The sequence below is a fragment of the Ochotona curzoniae genome, unplaced genomic scaffold (assembly GCF_017591425.1).
Source record: "Ochotona curzoniae isolate NIBS_2020 unplaced genomic scaffold, NIBS_Ocur_1.0 scaffold_4763, whole genome shotgun sequence".
NCBI classification, from domain to species: domain Eukaryota; kingdom Metazoa; phylum Chordata; class Mammalia; order Lagomorpha; family Ochotonidae; genus Ochotona; species Ochotona curzoniae.
Genome location: NW_024467123.1, coordinates 4,506,421 through 4,521,142, shown reverse-complemented (window position 1 = coordinate 4,521,142; position 14,722 = coordinate 4,506,421). Strand labels below are relative to the sequence as shown.

At 44.0% G+C, this 14,722-nt stretch overlaps 1 protein-coding gene across 1 annotated transcript in view; it reads left to right on the top strand.

The window, feature by feature from the left end:
* BMPR1A (bone morphogenetic protein receptor type 1A) overlaps positions 1–14,722 on the top strand; it is a 63,396-nt gene that overhangs the window by 15,193 nt on the left and 33,481 nt on the right. The window lies entirely within an intron of this gene.

The following is a 14,722-nucleotide window of genomic DNA, read 5'->3' as shown; positions in this document are numbered from 1 at the left end:
TGTGTGATTAACTTAGGGACAGTTGATGTTCCTTGCAGTATATAATTCTACTTGTTAAAGTTTATTCTTGTGTCTTTCAAGAGCATTTTAAAATTGTGCTTTTATCAGTGTCCACATGTGGAAGTATACGTGGAAGTACAGTAAAACAGAAGGTTACCAAAATAGCTGTTAATGCTAATGTTAGATCCAGAATCTGACAGATTATTGCTGCATTAAGAAAAAAAATCCCCCAAACAGACATGCATGCTCATGACAGCATTTCCTGCAGTACTGCAGTATGGAAGTGACCTCACGTCCATGTGTTGGAGTGTGGGAAAGCACAGGTATCAGAGACTGAGTGTAAGGACGGCAGATACCCATTGTGGAAATATCTCGCAGCAGTGTGAAAGAATATTTCAGTGTACAATTTTATTGATATGCAGAGCTTGGTAATCTGCAAAGCAGTGACCTGTACTGCTTAGAATCTTTCCTTTAAGATTCATTCATGGGCCCAGTGGTGTGGCCTAGCAGCTTAAGTCCTCGCCTTGAATGCTCCGGGATCCCATATGGGTGCCAGTTCTAATCCCGGCAGCTCCACTTCCCATCCAGCTCCCTGCTTGTGGCCTGGGAAAGCAGTCAAGGAGGGCCCAAAGCTTTAGGACCCTGCACCCATGTGGGAGACCCGGAAGAAGTTCCTGGATCCTGGCTTTGGATCAGCATAGCATCGGCCATTGCACTCACTTGGGGAGTGAGTCATCGGACGGAAGATCTTCCTCTCTGTCTCTCCTCCTCTCTGTATATCTGACTTTCCAATAAATAAATAAATCTTAAAAAAAAAAAGATTCATCCATAAGTGTGTTAAACTGGTGTCTCAGGAAAAAAAATCAGACATGTATTTGAGGTTAAAGAAGTATGGTGCCAAGAAGAAAATGGAAAAGCAGATGTCAGGCCCATCCCATGCCACAGGACGTGTTAGAGAAGATAGTCCCAACCTGCTGACATGTTCTGACACTGAGTAGAGAAAGCAAACATTACCTGCTCAGTGGAGAACTCTTCTGGGGACCTTGGGATTTCTGAATTTGGCCATGCTCTGTCTCAGCCCTGCAGGTTTATAAGGTTTTTATTTCCTGTAGTTTGTGGCTCATGGTTATAAAGCATGGATTGTTAAGGAAAAAAATTGTTGGAAGATCTGATTCTGACACAGTGTGGAGGCTCAGAATTTACATGTGAATATGACCTCTGGACCTGTGCTTTTGTCTCCTTAGTGAAAGATTGCAGCTGGGCTTAGATAGTATGTTAACATTCCCTTCTCAGACCGCTGGCATGAAAGAGGTGTATTTTCTTTTTGTCTGTGATTATTTCTGTAATTTTTTATAACTTGGTGTAACTCTGTGAGTCTGTAGAAGTGTAAGCCTAGCCATTGTTTGCCGCAAGCAGTATTTTAGATTTTATAAAGACCTTTCCTTGGATCTTTTCATTTCTATCTCAGACTTGAGGATATGCATGAAAACAGTGGAAATGTTTCCTCCCTGAATCTTGATTCAAGTCAAGGCTGAGTGAACAAAAGGAAGTGGTGTGGGTTTTGTATTATTTCAGTGTGTTGAGATAAGGAAATGAGACAGTTTATCCAGTACACTGCTGTTTGGGAAGTCTGTCTCGTGTATGAAAGTAGCAGGAATTGGCACAGCATGTTATAATTTTTATTCTTTTGTTCAGTCATTCCCTCAGCAAATAGTACCAGCTGTGTGCTTAGCACTGTTTTAAGTACTAAAAATACACAGTGAATGAGCAATGCATCCCTGCCTTTATGGAACATACATTCTGGAGCAGGTGGCAGGCAGTGATGAATGCATTATATATTAAATTACAATATGACAAGTGCTAAGGAGAAAAAATAGCAGAGAAAGAGGGTATAAGTGCCAGGAGCAGAGATGGGATTACAATTTTAAATAGGTAGGGGGGAGGAAAGAGGAAGGGTCGTTGCTGATTTCCTGGAGAAGAATGTTCTAGGTACCTGCAGCTTGTTTAGGTAAGACTAAGAGGACCTGTGCTGCTGGTGTGAAAGCAGTGCAGTCTGGTAGATATTGTAGACCTTGTCTTTTATTCTTGTCTTAGTGGATTTGGGGGAACTGTCGATCAGAGATTTTTCATTGATCTCTCTTTGGCTGCTGTATTGAGAATTTATGGTAGACGAGGTAGAAACACACAGACCAGTTAGAAAGCATTCAGTAATCCAGGTAAAGGACGTGAGTGGCTTGGTCCACAGAGTGCGATGGAGCTGGGGAGAAATGTATGGCTTTTGGATGTGTTTTGAAGATGGAATCAACTGATTTGACTGCAGGAGATTATGAGGAAAGAGGTATGAGATGTACAAAATAACTCTAAAGGAAACTGTCAGAGAAAAGAGCCTGTTAGCTGGAATGGGAAAGATTAGTCCAGCTAATTTGGGAGATGGCAGGAGAAAGATCAGGAGTAATAAATTGAATAGCTGTTGATAATGCTATCAGATTGACTTTTTTAAAAAACGTTATTTTATACAATAGGCAGAGTTAGAGGTTATCTGTCTGCTGATTCACCACCCAGATTCCCACAGGGCAGTGGCTAGGCCAGGCAGAAGCCAGGACTTGCACAGCTTTCCCAGGTGCATCATCAAGGAGCTGGATCAGAAGAGGGGCAGCCAGGACTTGAATCTGTGCCTGATTCTGGAGTCACAGGTGGTGACGTGATCTGCTGCTACACTGCCGTACCCTAACAGAGCAATTTCTCTGTTGTTTGATCTGTTCTTTAAGCAGTTAGCTCTTTGGGAGCTGGCACCATGGCACAGAAGGTTCATCTGTGGCACTGGGATGTCATATGGGCACCTGCCGGAGTCCTGCTTCAGCTGAGTTCGGAACTCACAAAGGGTGCGTGGATGAGGTGCAAAGAGAGTAGAGAGAGACGGACCACTACAATTCCAAGATCATTGTGGACAATGCAATAAAGCTGTCCGCTTTATTTATTCAGAACTAGTCAAAATCTGGCTCAGACTCTTTACATCATGGTCAAGTGGGTTTTTCTAAGGATAATTCTGCCATTTGTTTCACGTAAGGCAGGATGTTATCCATCCTGGAACCATGGTTAGGAAGTTCTCAGTAGAAGGTGCATATCAATCAGTAACACATTCTCATTCTGCCAGCTTAGTCTTGAATCAGCTAAGGGAGGAAATGTATCACAGAAGGCAGGACCTAAAGATCAAAGGAGGGAAAGAATAGATTCCCACTACACCTGGGGACAGAACACCCTTGATTAGCATATGGTCAATGGGGGAGGGAAAACCCTAAGCGTAGGTTCCCACTAAGCCTGGGGATGGAAGACCCTTGATTAGCATAGGATCAAAGGGGGAGTTAGCACCCTTGATCAGCATATTGTCTATGAGTGCAGCCGCACGACAGCAATAATGAAAAGCTTTTTGGCTAAAAAAAAAACGGTATCAGCAACATCAGCTTCCAAGTTCACATTGATATTAAACATTAACTCCGCAGAGGCAGACAATGCCTAAATAGATTACAGAAATCTCAGTGGGTTGTCTGGTGTCCATGCAAAGGGAAGCGGAGGAGCTGCATTCAGGTGGTTGTAGAGACATCCCCTGGGCCCTGCCAAACAGCAGGAAGTTCCTTGCAGCCCTGCCTGCAACGGAACAATACTCTTCATACCTTCCTGTCTTCCACACCCATCACATGGACCCCAGAAGGCACCAGTTTGAGTCCAGGCTCCTCTACTCTTGATCATCCAACTCCCTGCAAATGTGCCTGGGAAAGTAGCAGAGGATGGCCCAAGTGCTTGGGTCCTTGCCACCCATATGGGAGACTGTCGCGAACACCAAGCCCAGTCACTCGAACAAATGCCGAGTCGAGAGTGGATGCTTTGCAATCAAGCATTCAAGCATTTATTCAGGCAGGCACACACCAAACAGGATGGGGGAAGCCACTGAGAGTGCCTCTTGACTTCAGTCTTGTGGAAGTCTCCTAGGCCTTTGGCTTCGGCCTCCTGGGAGCCTGCAAGTTCGATTGGAAGCCCAAGACCTTGGCTCCAGTGTAGTGGTAGCCTACTGGCTTCTTTGGCTCCGTCCTCATGGGAGCCTGCAAGTTTGAGTGGAAGCCCAGGGGCTTTGGCTCTGGTCTAGTGGGAGCCTGCTGGCTTCAGTGACTGGGACAAATGCATGGGTTTCTATATAAATGCAGGGGCAAGGCAGGCAGTTGTTTACAATGTTTTGATTGGTTATTACATGTTATCTATCAGTAACACTTGCTTTCTCTCAATTCTAGGAAACATGCATATTCATTCTCAAAACATACATATTCATTAGTATACTATTGTTTCTTCTTTATCATTTTTACCATGACATGCTTACGTACATTGTGGCTTCAGGACAAAGGTGATAAGGGGAGGGCTTGCGTACCTAGGAGTCTGTTGACAGGAGTGATAGGAGAGGAGGCCCCATTTCACCAGTAGTTTAGGAAGATGGAGTCACCTTTATTAAAAGACTAACATACACACTATATCCATTATTAAGTCACAGCATAACTTGCAAAGGAGGTCTATTATTGCAGCTATTTCTGGGTCATCAATTTCTGATAAAACTATAACAATATTAAGGATACAATTAAGATTATTAATAGTACTCCAACCCATATTTCCCAAAGCTCCATTTTTATTTATGGTCATATTTTGCTGGAGCAATGTAAATGTGGAGTACTTATAGTCAGACTGTTCCTATCAGAGACCTGGAAGAAGTTATTGGTTTCAAACCAGCCCAATTCTAGCCATTGTAGCCACTTCAGGAATGAACCAGCAGATGAAAGCTCTTTCTGTGTGTCTCTGTAACTTTTTTTTATAACAAATAAATCTTTATATAAAATTAAGATGTTTTCTTTGCATATGTGCTATAAACTCTTTTTTAAATATTTATTTTTATTATATTTATTTATTTTTATTACGAAGTCAGATATACAGAGAGGAGGAGAGACAGAGAGGAAGATCTTCCGTCCGATGATTCACTCCCCATGTGAGTGCAACGGCCGATGCTATGCCGATCGGAAGCTAGGATCCAGGAACTTCTTCTGGGTCTCCCACATGGGTTCAGGATCCCAAGGCTTTGGGCCATCCTCAACTGCTTTCCCAGGCCACAAGCAGGGAGCTGGATGGAAAGTGGGGCCACCAGGATTAGAACCGGCGCCCACATGGGATCCTGGCGTGTTCAAGGTGAGGACTTAAGCTGCTAGGCCACACCACCGGGCCGTAAACTGTCTTTTCTAACATTTATATTTATTCAGAAATGCTAATTTTGTGCTAATCTGGCCCATAAGAGTCAAGTGTGCCTTTCCTTTAATTCTCATATCAACTAGAATGATTTTGATTGTACCAGAAATATTAACCTTCCTTAACATTAAAAAAAAAAGGTGTGGGGGAGCTTAATGGTTCTGAACTGAAAAGCTTCCAGTTAGTTCAGCCTCATACAAGGCTGCTTGAATGGCTCCCTTCTGACTTCTCACTCTCCTGGCCCTGTCTTCGGGTTCCCCTGTGGTCCTACCAGGGCTGCTCAGTGTGCAAGATGTCTTTGTTGCCATTGAGAAGCCAACTCACCCTGAACCTGCACTGTGGCATAGAGGGAGAACATGCGGATTGGTGCAGCCTAGGTTTCTTCAGGCTCCTGATTGTGCCACTAACACTCTATACTGGAGGGGTGAATTGAGTCCTGGATGTGATTTTCTGTCGGTCTAGCAGCAGATGGCCCAAATATTTGGTTGCTGCCTCCCATGTGGGGGATAAGGATGGAGATCTGGCTCCTGGTTTCTGCTGGGCCCAGCTCTGGCTACTGTGGCCCTTTGGAAAGTGAACCAGTACATGGAAGATCTCTCCCTCTATCTCTATTGCTCTCCCTTTTAAATAAATAATTCTTTCATTTCCTTTGAAAAGATAGTTTTCTGGGCCTGGCACGGTAGCCTAGTGGCTGAAGTCCTTGCCTTGCACTTGCCGGGATCACATATGGACACCAGTTCATATTCTGGCTGTCCTACTTCCCTTCCAGTCCCTGCTTGTGACCTGAGAAGGCAATAGAGGATGACGGCCCAAGTCCTTGGGACCCTGCACCCATGTGGAAAACCTGGAAGAAGCTCCTGGCTTTGGATTGGCTCAGCTCTAGCCATTGTGGCCACTCTGGGTGTGAAACAGCAGACAGAGATCTTTCTGTCTTTCCTTCTCTCTGTAAATCTAACTTTCCAATAAAAATAAATTAGAAAAAAATAATTGTCTCCTCTCCCCCCCCCCCCCAAGCGCTACTGTTTTGCTGCTCTAATTACTAGCACTGGAAAGAGACCTTTACGAAGAGAGTAAGGATTTATGTCAGTCATGTCATGCTGGTCAAGAATTCCTGTTTCTCAGGGTAAGGCTTTTGAAGTGGCACGTAAGACGCTACGTAGGACAGCTGCTGCCCACATTGGAATGCCTTGGTTGGTGTGCTGGCTCTGCTCCTGATCCTGCGGTCTGTTAATGTGTACCTGGCAGGCAGCAAGTGATGGCTCAACTAGTTACCACTTGCTTGAGAGATGCCCCATCGAGTTCTGAGCTTCTGGCTGCAGTCTGTCCCAACCAGGCTGTTGCAGGCCTTTGAGGAGTGAATCAGTGGATGGGAGATCTCTCTCTTTCTGATTTCAGGTTGAATTAAATAAATAAAATGAAGATAATAGAATCTGTATTACATTAACCAGAGTTTTAAAACTTTGAGTTTCTCTACAAAGCGGGCGCACACGCATTGGGATGAGACAGTTCTTTGTTTGGAGGATGTTTCTGCACCTGACATTTCTTTTCCACCTTGGTTCTTGTTTTTTTTTGTTTTGTTTTGTTTTTATATATTTTTTAAATGATCTTACTCAGTTGATTATGGTACAAAGGGTCAAGGGCTACTGGAAAGTGGGCAATTCCATTGCTTCCACGCTAATATTTTTCCCCCTGTATCTCCTGGGGTCAGGGGAGAAACAAAGGGAAAAGCCCCACCCATCCAGGTCCCTGACATGTGGCGGTTCTTGGGCACTCATTGTGTGTCCTGTTTCAACAGATACTCTTTCAAATAAAAAAAGTCGCCGGTATTATTTCTAGACCTCTTAGGAGGGTATAATACCTTCCTGAAAGGACTCTTTGAAACAAGTACACTTCTGCATTGATGGTATACATACTGATGAGCAGGGATATCAGGCAGCCCTCTTGGGTGGGTGACAAAACCAGTTTACTTGAGCCATTGATGCTGCTTCCTAGAGTCTGCATAATAGGAGGCTGGAGTCAGGAGTCAGAGCCAGTTGTTGAATCCAGGTATTTGTAGACGGGGTGCCAGGTATCTTAATTGCTAGGCAAGAATCTACCTCCTAAACTTATCTTTCAACTCCCATTTCCACAAGCTTTCTGAAGCATTCTCATATGTGAAAATATGTATGTGCTATGTGTGTATGTAGGCACTTATTCTCCTATCTATTGCTTATAAACTTTTACCAGTAAGGGGCTCAGACCTGAAAGCTGAATCCACAGTGGTTATTTAACAGGGAAGAGTGATATAGGGGATTGATTACACGGGTATAAGAGACCTTAAAAAGCTGAAAGAATGGTGGGATTAAACTGAGATAATAATTATGGGAAGCAATTACTACCTTTATGAAGAGTTCAGATTTCAGAACCCATAAGCTTGAAGAAAGCATGTCCCAGGATCTGTAGCCCAGACAGCTTTGAGCCCAGCTATTGCTGGTAACTAGGATGCTCAGAGTGGGTTTTTCAGGAGCTGGGATCTAGGCCCTGTGCACCAGGCATGGCTGGGTGTGAAGGGTGCAAGAGGCTAGCTCTTGCAGTGTAGCCAGCTGCTGCCACTATTTGGAATGGTATGTTCAGGAGGCTTTGGACAGGAACAGCCAACCAGTCCTGGAAGTTGGAAATCCCTTCTCTGCTCACGTAGCTTCTCTGGCCCTGCAGGGGGCTAGCCAGGAAAGACAGGTTTGCAGTACCCACATTATCAATACTCAAGTTCCAGCCTCACAGAGCAGAGCTGAAAGAGGGAGGGAGGGAGGGGGGGAGGGAGGTGGGAAGAGAGAGAGAGTGTGTGTATGTTTTAATTGAAAAGCAGTGGTGCAGCTCCTTCCATGTTTTTATCTCATTACTCTCCTGCAACTTCTTTACTCTGTGGTAATGAGGGGAGTTTTGGCATTGGCAGCAGCTGGCCTGCCACTTACTGGTTGTGTGAATTTGGACAAGTTCCCCAGCTCTACTGTACTTCACTTTTCCTTGTGAAGTTGGGAAGACACAATAAAATCTTTGAACGTGGCTCAATAAAAAGGAACTTCCTGTTTCTCTTTCTATATACTTGTGGCATACTGACCAGAATGCTACACTTGGGTTGGACGGCTGGGTGTGTGTCTTTGTTGTTGCTGTGACTTGTACTGGCTTGACTTTATCCCTGCCTCCCCCAATCTGTCATTTTTCTGTAAATGTGGGAATAAGTTTGCTTATGGAGGATTGATGTACATCAAATAATATAGTCTTTCACAAATTGGGGAATGACAAGATGATGATATGCCAGCATGGTTAAAATTTACCAATAAATACTGTTGAATCCTCACCAAAACCCAGGTCTGTCTTGTCCTGGACACCAAACTCACTACCGCATTATGTTGATTTTGTCTCTATTCAAATAGTGCCAGAAACATAGGTAGTATTTTTCACTCTACCTGTAACATGCTTACGGGAACAAGACGCTCTGCCTTCCAGGGCTGTGTGCATCATGGCTTGGCCTCACCTGTTTGCTGGTCACATGTTTACTCCAGAGCTCTTAAATACGCAGCTACTAGCCTCAAGGATCCAGGTTGCTGTGGAGAGAAGTCTAGTTCTGATTTTGTGAAAAATTTTTTTAAGTATAACTAAACAAAAAACAAACAGGAAAGCTTTGGGGAATTGACGCAGTGGGATATAATTTTGAAAATATTTGAAAATCTGTTATTGCCTATTTTAGAGAATACTTCCTGAGGCTGGTGTGGCATAATTAAGCCTCTACCTGCAATGCCAGCATCCCCTATGGGTACCGTTTCAAATCCTAGCTGCTCTGTTTTTCTATCTAGCTTCCTGCTAATGTATGTGGGAAAGCAACAGAAGATGGGCCTTTGTGAAGCCTTGGGTCCTCTGTCAACACTGGTGCCCCGATGGAGTACTATCTAGGCTCTTGGTTTTAGGCTTGGACCAGCCTCAGCTGTTACAGCCATTTGGGGAATGGGGCAGTGGATGGATGGAAGATTCATATTTTCTCTAACTCTGCCTTTTATGTAAGTAAATTAAAAATATGTTTAAACCTAAACCTGTGTCTAATATTGAGGCCAATGATGAGGGCCATGAACCAGAAGTGCACCTAGTGGAAACCATGCCCTATTCACATGTCTTGCCCTCTCTGGTTCTGGAAGAATCCGTCCTTTGCTGGGGAGATCAGTGTCTGAACTCAGAACAAGTTTGCGTTTGAGAGAGGGGACAGCTGAGTAGAAATGTAAGGGTGATAATTAGCTTCTATGAGCACTGTCACACTGGGCAAAAATGATGTCAAAAAGCAGTGACGGGCTGTTGATAAGACTGACAGTTGCAGGTGGTGAAGACCTGCATTCAGAAGTGGCTTTTGGGGGTTAGGGTGGTGGCTCAACTGGCTAATCCTCCATTTTCAAGTTCCTGCATCCCATTTGATGCTGGTTCATGTCCCAGCTACTTCACTTCCAAGCTACCTCGCTGCACCTGGGAAAGTAGCAAAGGATGACCCAAAGCATTGACTCTTTTTTTTCTATGTCTCTCCTTCTGTCTATAAATCTGCCTTTCTAATAAAAATAAATCCTAAAAATAAATAATATAAAATTTAAAGTGCATGGTTTTTTTAAAGGAGACTGGCATTTAAAAATTATTGGGCCTGTTGTGGTAGCCCACTGGCTCAAGTTCCTGCCTTGCATGCTCTGGGATCCCATTTGGATGCCAGTTCTAAATCAGCAGCACTGCTTCCCATCCAGCTCCCTGTTTGTGACCTGGGAAAGCAGTCAAAGACGGCCCAAAGCCTTGGGACCCTGGACCCTCGAGGGAGACATGGAAGAGGCTTCAGGCTCCTTGCTTCAGATAGGCTCAGCTCTGGCTGTTGCAGTCACTTTGGGAGTTAATCAACAGATGGAAGATCTTCCTCTCTGTCTTTCCTCCTCACTGTATATCTGACTCTCCAATAAAAATAAAATAAATCTTTAAAAATTAAACATACATAAAAGTTATTAAGATTGAACTGAATAGGCATCTAAATAATTTCCTTTGCTAGAAGGAACACATACACACATTGGTAAGGTTTCTCCATCAGGAAAATAAAATAATGGCAGGTACTCAATAAGAGAATTTAAGTAAAAAGAAGTTAAAGCTTTGCAAATAGCAAGAAGATTGAACCAATGGTTCAATAAAAATTTGAAGAAAACAAAACAGGAAAAGGCTGAAGTCAGCTGAAAAAACAGACCAAAGTCATTCTTTCCTGTTCCCATTAAGCCCCCCACCCTTAATTTTTACTTTCTAGTAGACAGGTTTGGGAATTTCCAACGAGCTGGCCAGCTGCCAGTTCCACGAAGCATCAAGGAGAAAACTCGGCATTGCAGCCCCCCCCAGGCAGCGCCAGGCGCCTGGTCTGACAAGCTCTTTGAGAAGGAGTGGATGTAGTGCAGACTTTCTGTCTCCACGGGCATTGTTTGCCTGGCTGCTTTGCTCCTTATCCAGTGCCTGCATTAGCATAAGAATATCGTCTTTTCCCTTCGCGTAACCTCCTTGCAAATACACACATGTACCATAGAGCAACACTTTCACAGCTCTGTGAGTCTAACAAAATATCACCAAACTCTAAACAGGAACTTTCAGTAAAACAGCTTGTTTGAAGAGGAGGAGGGGGAGTGTATCTGAAGCCATGCACTAGAATCTTAGCAAAAACAGGGCTCACAGTCCACACTGAGCCCTTGCCACCAGGAGCCACTCAGGGCTGGGTCTTGATCTGGCAGTCAGACCCAAGAACCTGGACCAAAGAACCAACCAGAGGCGAAATTCTGACCTCAGCCAGGACAGGGAAGCTCTGCTCAAAAAGCCACTTTTTTTTTTTTTGAGATTTATTTATTTTTATTGGAAAGACATATTTACAGAGAGGAAAAACAAAGAAATATCTTCCATCTGCGTGTTCACTCCCCAGATGGGTACAGTGGCTGGAACTGAGCCTGCCCAAAGCTAGAAGCTTCTGGGTCTCCCATGTGGTTGCAGGGTCCCAAGGCTTTGGACCATCTTCTATTGCTTTCTCAGGGATCAGAACCAGTGCCTGTATGGACTCCCAGTGCTTGCAAGGCAGAGAACTAACCAGCTGAGCTGTGGGTAAGGGACCCCTGGAGCTTCAGTGACCTGGAAGCTTCCAGGGGAAGTAGTTAGGCTCTGCCCTTTGCAGGGAGTTTCAAAAGCACCACATGATATTGGAAAAGGTGGAATATGTATTTTCTAACTGAAAAATGTCCTTTTGAATGAGTTTCCACAGTCCCACAGTGCTGTATTCACACTGACCCGTATTTAATCAGTGGTGAACCACAGAGCTGAACGTGGTGTCGGTGCCTTTTGTTTATCTTCCGCCCCACATGCCTTCCTTGGAATCAGAGGTCCGTGAGGCATTCCCTCTGGGCAATCTCAGGTGTCCAAATCTCAATTTTTGCTACTTCCTTCACTCCTTGCAAATCCCACTTAGTCCACTTCAATAATGCCTTGCAGTCTGAGCCACAGTTGCCATTTTCCCAAACTGCTATTTCTTTTTCTGAAGATGGACTTGGTTGAAAGGCAGAGTGACAGGGAGTGTCTCTTGGTTCACTCCTGACGTGGCTGCCACAACTGGGGCATAGCAGGCTGAATCCAGGAGCTGGCAACACAAGGTAATTTTCTATTGCTTTTTCTGCAGCACAGCTGGGACTAGTGCTGTTGTCCGGGATGCTGCCTTTGCAGATAGTAGCTTGACGTAATACTCCGCAGCAGTGGCCCCTCACTGCCCTAAATTTCCACACTGTTTTGTGCTTTCCTCCTCCAGTTCATTGTATAGAAACCAGGTGATTGCTTCCATCCTGATTTGCATCAGAAATCCTACACAGGTCTTGCCTGATCTGGGCCTTGTGTTTTCAGTCTGCCCTTTAACCGCATCTTCCATCATTGTCTCTTATCCCTCTCTTCCCTGTGATTCAATGCTGTTCCCTACTCTGGGCTGGCTCTTGACTCCTGCAGCTGTGACTCCCTTGTCATGCTCTTTACTTCCCCACCCCTCGACCTAGAATAAAGTAGGTCACTGCTGATTTACGCCATGGCTTGCCACCTCCTTTCTAACCTTGGGTTGGGATTGCCAGTGGCCTGTGCTGTTTTTGAGTATCTTGTCTCGTTCAGTAGCTGTTGATGCCATGTTCTCATACTAGAGTCAAGCATAAAATAGGCGTAATTAGAGAGTAAATCAATACTGAACAAGCAAGAACACTGTACGCAGGACTTGAGCATTAGAAAGAATTTGACAAATCTGTAGTCCACTTGCCCTTTCATGTTGGTATGTCCTTGACGAAGGTGCGTTTGCTTTGTTGCTTGTATCTCAAGATAAGCCATTTCTACTCTGCGTTCCTTTCATTCTCCTCTCTAGAGGCCTGACCAGGTAGAAGTTAAGGCAGTAACCTCTATTTTTGGTAATGCTTGGCAAGATTACATTCAAGTCTTAGCAGTTGTCCTAAGTGCGGTACACACTGAGCTTATAGTTGGCTAAGCCCTAAAGGCTCGTTTCCATATGCATTAATAAGAGGGTTTTTTTTTTTTTTGAGATTTATTTATTCTTATTGGAAAGTCAGATTTATGGTGAGGAGAAACAGAGAAGAAAGATCTTCCATCCACTGATTTTTACTCCACAAGTGTCTGCAATGGCCAGAAACTGAGCCAATCTGAAGCTAAGATCCTCCTTCAGATCCCCCACTCAGGTGTAGGCTAAGGCCCTGGGCCACCCATCCTCCACTGCTTTCCCAGGCCACAAGCAGGGAGCTGGAGGGGAACTGGAGCAGCTGGGATTAGAACCAATGCCCATATGGCACTGGCATTCAAGGCAAAGAAGTTAGCCACTAGGCTACGATGTCATGCCCAAGAATTTTAATCTGTAAAAATTTTTTTCAAATGAGTTTGTCCTCAGTAACACATATTACTTCCTGTGCCAAGTTGGCTGTGTTTTGTATATGTACATGATGAGGGAGGAAAAAAGAATTACTATACTCCTGCTTTGCATTAAGTTCTGCTAGCACTCTGCAATGTATATTTTATGTAATATACACAGAGGGTCCAGGAGAAAGTGTAGGGTGGCAGGTAATGTGTGGGGTTCAGACTCAGACCTTCTTGGTTTGAATTACAACCTTGTCGCTTACCAGTAGTATGACCTGAAATAATTCCTTAAAGTCCCCTTGTCTTTTTTCCTCATCTATAAAATTAAAATAATTGTTCCTTTCTGGTAAGGTGGTTGTTGTGATTCAGTTAGTTGCTGTTAGCAAAACCTCTGTTACGGTACTGGCATACAGTTGGAGGTGAATTATTCTCAAAACAGCTTGGGGTTAGCAAATACCATATTGGTTTTTAAGATAAGGACAGTCACCCAGAGAGGTGAAGTGACTTATTTAGGTAGATTTAGGGTTTGCCCTTCCACCAGTGTAGCAGTGTGAGTGTGGTAAATGCTTGGAGTCTCCTGGATTACCCTGTAGGATGCCCAGTTTATAGATCTAATGAGACAAGCCACTTAGTAGCCACGACTGGAGAGATGGTGCCGCCTGTCACTGTGATGGGAGCCGGAAGAGTTTGTTTAGACAGGTAGGGTGTATTCCTAAGGCGATATGAGATGGGCAAATAGACACGGGGACACAGATCAAAGTTGAATGAAAGCGACTAGAAATTTGTTTGTGTTTGGAACCTGGAACAAGTATCCATAAAATCACAATTGAAAAATTTCAGGAAGTCAGGTTTCCAAAAGGAATGCTGTGAAGTCGCATCTTCGACATTATTCGAAGGATGTGGACTTGATATCTTCTCTCGGCATGGTATCATGGGAAGCAATTTAACTTTATAGCAGAAGAATAAGAAGTTGTGGGGATTTTAGAACTAAGTCATAAATAAGATGTCCATATAAAACATTTTGCTGTTAACTTTGTCTTAGTATTGTAAATGCCTTTGGAGAGTGAATTATACTGAAAAATTCCAGAATATAATTGAGGAAGCTTGAAGTCATACCAGTGGTTGTTGTATCAGAAATAAGTAAAAGCATTTTAATTCAGGGATGATTCAGGCTTCTATCTTGATGCATGCTAGCTTTTTTTTTTTTTTTCTTGTTACCTATTCAAACTGTTCTACTTTGAGGTCTTTAAGAGTTCACTGTATAGGAGGCTGGCACAATGGAATAACAGGACAGCCTGCTACCTGCAGCACCATATCCCTTATGGCCACTAGTTTATGTCCCAGCTGCTCCACTTCTGATCCAACTCCCTGCTTATGGCCTGGGGAAGTAGCAGAGGATAGCCCAAGTCCTTGGGCCGTGCCACCCATGTGGGGGGCTTCCAGAAGAAGCTCCTTTGAATCAGCTCAGTTGAGGCCATTTGGGGAGTGGTTCAGGGATGGACCATCACTTCGTCTCTCTAAAATCTGGCTTTCA